The sequence below is a fragment of the Sinocyclocheilus rhinocerous genome, unplaced genomic scaffold (assembly GCF_001515625.1).
Source record: "Sinocyclocheilus rhinocerous isolate Xijiao unplaced genomic scaffold, SAMN03320098_v1.1 scaffold818, whole genome shotgun sequence".
Classification (NCBI taxonomy): Eukaryota; Metazoa; Chordata; class Actinopteri; order Cypriniformes; family Cyprinidae; genus Sinocyclocheilus; species Sinocyclocheilus rhinocerous.
In genome coordinates this window covers 1003314-1008162 of record NW_015664989.1, presented here as the reverse complement: position 1 = coordinate 1008162, position 4849 = coordinate 1003314, and the positions used below count along the sequence as shown (strand labels likewise).

The following is a 4849-nucleotide window of genomic DNA, read 5'->3' as shown; positions in this document are numbered from 1 at the left end:
CTATTATCTTTAGAAACAAATAAATAATAAAAAAAAAATGCATACTGTATGTGTTGTTGTTGAGTATCATATTTTATATATCAGGCATTTATGGCTAAAATAGTACGATGCATGAAAAAAATTGAGATCATACTCAAAGAGGAAGAAACACTTCAGTTTTATTCAGAGGCCCAAACTCAGCAAAATATGCAGTTTGGTGCAGTTGCTGATATTTATATGGCCAAAAAGTAAAATGAAATTCTGATTAATTAGAATGTAAATCAATTAGATCTGTATAATAGTATAGCATGTTGCTATAATAAATAGTATGTCTTAGTAAGATTATATTTAAATGTTTATTTTTGTAAACAAAACATACAATACAATACAATGCTGGCTGGGATATACAAATAAATGTTTCCTTTATGCTTACTTTAGAAAAAAAACAAAAAAAACATGCTTACCACGACCTGAAGGTGGGAATTTTACTAATGTGACCTTAAGGCTGTAAAACTTTATTTAAGTAATCAAAAGTGCACTTATTTGAGAAATTACCCAAACTACTGACCTCGGCTAATTTATTTTCATATTCTACTCATGATTTGTCCTTGGCCCTTTCCTCCTCTTTTGCACTTGGCGGAACTGATGACTTTAGGCAGTGGCAGTGGCAGGACAGGGTGGCACGTCCTGGCACGGATCAGCCAGTTATTGCTGGCTTAGACCTGGTTCCTGTCGGCACCCTGCTGAGAGAAGACATGTCACTGCAACCCATCCACACACCTCTGACAGAACCTGCTGCGCTAGAGATTACGAACGGCCCTCATCAAGCCACTGACCCGTCCACAGGGGCCCAGCAGATGGGCCCTCAGTGCTGATGCCTGCTTAACCTCTCCGTACATCTTCAGCTTTTGGCTCCTTCAAACTGGACACACACACACAAAAGATCTATAAAAGAACGAAAGCCCGGGCCCTCTTTCAGACGCTCCTGCATTTAACGAGCAAAGTGTAATTAAGATGGAGGCCTGATAAAAGCAAACTCTTGTCTAGCTGATGGTGTGTGACTTGATCAGCCAAGTAGCTGTGTGTGAGTTTTTAAAAGTGGACCGACAGCTGAAAAATAGCAAACGCTGGAACCTGCCGTCAGGAAGAGGGATGTGCGGTCCGTCCGACTGTGGCAACACGGGGCAGCCCAAAATAGGTGTGTGTGTGTGTGTGTGTGTGTGTGATCAAGAATCATAACAAATGATTTGACTGCAATCATCTTGGCTGCCCTCAAACTTTAGAAAATAGTTGTTAAATAATTTCAAAACAAGCCTGCTTGTCCCGTGGAGTTTCACATTTTGAAGGTCAACTATTTAAATTGACAGAGCTGCGATTTTGCTGATGTATGCAAGCAATTATACAAGCAAACTCTGCCAGATTTTAAGATCAAGTGCTCCTTGCTTGAAGGGTACAGAGATTTACCTGTTGTCCTTCTCAGTCTAGCCTATATATCTGTCAGTAAATAGCACTTAAATATCTGTGTACTTTGAACATCATCAAAATTGAGCATCAGAACTGTCTATTCTGTACACTTTTTTACATAAATAAATAAAGAATGAATGAATGAATTAATTAATTAATTAATGAAGCATGTTAAATTACATCCATTTTTGAATTAGTAAGACTGAAATTGTTTTCTTGCAAAATGTATACCAATAATCTTTGTTTTATGTACAGCTTCATTCATTCATTCATTCGATTATTAATAAAATTAGTATTGTTTGTTTATCATCTACTAAATAATGTGCAAGAAACTGTTTTAATAAGTTCTATCTTTCAGTCCATGTCTTTAGCTTTGAGATAATCAATATGCTTGTGCATTATAGAATAAACTGTACATTTAAAATTTTTAAATTTACAGTATTTCACTTGGACCAGAAATATTGATGACTCATTTTAATTCAGATTTTATTTAATCAAATGCTCTCTGCAAAAAGTATGTATTTTCCTCTGCCACCCACTGACAATAGCAAGTAGCAAATCATGGTTCACCAGGTTATTGGGTATTTAAAAGGAAAAAATAAAATCAAATAAAAAAGGAAGACAATAACTCTTCTTGACATATTTCGTAGGACTTTGAAAAAGTTATTCTACAATTATTCTGAATAATGTTTTGAGCAAAATAAATGGGCCACACTTTATTTTAAGGTCCAATTTTCGCCATTACCAAACCATTAACTATGACTTGTAAACTCCTAATTTTGCTGCTTGTTAATGGTTAGTAAGGTAATTGTTAAGTTTAGGTATTGGGTAGGATTATGGATGTAGAATATGGTCATGCAGACTGTATGCTTTATAAGTACCAATAAACAGACAATATTTTAACAATATACATGCTAATAAGCAGCTAGTTAATAGAGATAATTGGTCCCTACACTAAAGAGGGTTACACTTTATTTGAAGGTGTCCTTGTTACAGTGTAATTATTTAAGTACTGAGTAATACTAATTAACTACATGCACATACTGTATGGTTAGGGTAATGATTAGGGTTACTTGCATGTAATTATGCCTAATATACTGTTATTTTAATAGTAAATACATGTAACATGTAACAAGGACACCTTCAAATGTTAGGGTTAGGGTTACCCTAAAGTGTTACCAATATTTATTTATTTATTTAAAAAAAAAAAACAAGAAGAGTATTCATTCAAACAGAATGATATGCTAATACTGGTACAGATATGCACTGTTTTCCCCATTCCCCACCATTACTGTGATGTTTCAAAAATACTAATAGGAATAATTAAAAATTGTCATTCTGTGATTCTGTTCCAGGAACACTGAGCCTGAATGCTCTTCTCTTGCCAAATTATCTATAACTAGTCAAAGCTGGAGTCCAAACAGTTTTTCCATCCCAATGTCAATATATGGCTATGTACAGCTTAATTTCAGTGAGGAAAACAGTGTGTGATTAGACATTATAAAACCCGCTAATTGATCTTTACAGTAATATGAGTTTATGAACGTTTTTGGAAAACATATATTAGTTTGATTAACTGGATGCTCAGTAGCTTTAATCAAGATTATGGAGGTAAACAAACTGCTAATTACTGTTCCCTTTCAGTCGGTCACGTTTGACGTTACGTCAGAACAAACTGAAGAATGGGATCTCGCCCGAGAGCCCAATCACCTTCGAGTGGTAACAGAACAAGCCAATGGTACGCTGAGTACCTTGGTCTGCGGAATTTGCTTCGTGAGCTCCGCCCCGCCGTGTGGGTATATAAGGAGCAGCGCAAGCAACTCGCATTCAAGCTTTCGCTTCGGAGCCGAGCATATCTCTCTGCTGGTATCACCGGAGTGTTTTGCAACAAGCTTTCAGTGGTGTTGGTGTGACAACGCGATTCAGCGGTTCGTTGAAGAGCTTCCTGCTTCTTCTTTCCAGCTCATGCATTCCCCTGAGCTCTTCAGCACCTCTGAAAGAGCTATTTCCTCTAAAAGAGTACACGGGTTGTGTTTGCGTCTTTTTAAAGTTATCATACCGCCCGTGCATTTCTGGGTGCGGCCGATATTTGGCTCCTCGTGATGGCCACGATCGCTGTGTCACGTGTCTGGGCTTTCAGCACACTGAGGCTGCGTTCGTGGATGGTTCATGTTCTCATTGTGGGGACATGATCATCTTGGCATCAAGATCGAGACTCGATTACCTTAAACACTATAGAGTCCCCTCTGCCACACTCCAATCTAGTTCCGCTTCCAAGCGTAAGAGGTCTACTTTGGCTGTTAGCCAGGGTGATCTGAGGGTTACGGTGTGGGCTTCCCCGATGAGACAGCCTCCTCGGGCCGCACCCCCCTCACAAACACCGCAGCCTGTGGAGCCTCCGGTTGAGCTTTCTGGGCCCTCTCATCAGGATCCCAGAATCTCATTCAGGGCTCAGGAGGATGACCGAATGTCGATCGCCGCATCACAAGGCGGGCTTGAGTCCTCGGGAGATGAGGCTGCGTTGCGTCCCTCTGGGACGTCAGCATTGCCCGAGTCTGATTCAGAGCTGACGGCCATGCTTTCCCGGCCAGCTGAGAGCATCGGGCTCGAGTGGAGTCCTCCACCCTGTCCCGAACACTCGAGGCTGGACGATTAGTTCCTGGGGGCTGCACGCGCTGATCGCCAGCGCCCCCCTCCGGTTCCTTTCTTCCCGGAGGTGCATTAGGAAGTTACCAGTTCGTGGAAGGCACCTTTAACTGCCCGAAACCGTTCTGGTGCTACCTCCGCCTTCAGGCCAAAGGATATGTGGGGATACCCCCAGTGGAGCGCTCGGTTGCGATGCAATTTTGTCCTCAGAGCGCCTCCACCTGGCGTGGTGGTCACAAGCTCCCGTCCAAAGCCTGTAAGTTCTCATCCACGCTTCTGGCCAAGGCTTACAGAGCTGTGGGTCAGGCCGCTTCTGCCATGAACACCATGGCCACCCTCCAGGTCTACCAGGCCAAGGTGCTCAAAGAGCTGCACGAGGGCAGTGCTGACCCAGAAGTCTTGCAGGAGGCGCGCACTGCTACCGACCTCGCCCTCCGGGCGACGAAGGTCACTGCACGTACCTTGGGTTAGGTGATGTCCAATTTGGTGGTCCAGGAGCGCGACCTATGGCTGAACCTGGCAGACATGAGGGAATCTGATCGGACTCAGCTCCTCAACTCCCCGTTCTCTCAGGCTGGCCTCTTCGGCGACGCGGTTGAGAGTTTTGCCCAGCAATTCTCTGCCGCCCAGAAGCAGTCTGAGGCCATAAAACATATTCTGCCCCGGCGGCCCGCTGCTGCCTCCACACTGCCGCTGGCTCAGCCACTTCAGCCTGCTCGTCGCTGAAGGCGCCCCCCTGCGGTCTCCTCCACTCCCGCTC

General features: G+C 42.9%; 1 long non-coding RNA gene across 1 annotated transcript in view; it reads left to right on the top strand.

The window, feature by feature from the left end:
* The first annotated feature begins 512 nt into the window (after positions 1 to 512).
* The window catches only part of LOC107730581 (uncharacterized), a 10016-nt gene continuing 5679 nt past the window's right edge, over positions 513 to 4849 (top strand). Inside the window, exons 1-2 of the long non-coding RNA XR_001638698.1 lie at positions 513 to 583; positions 1270 to 1271. This is a non-coding gene — a long non-coding RNA (uncharacterized LOC107730581). The remainder of the gene's footprint in view (positions 584 to 1269; positions 1272 to 4849) is intronic.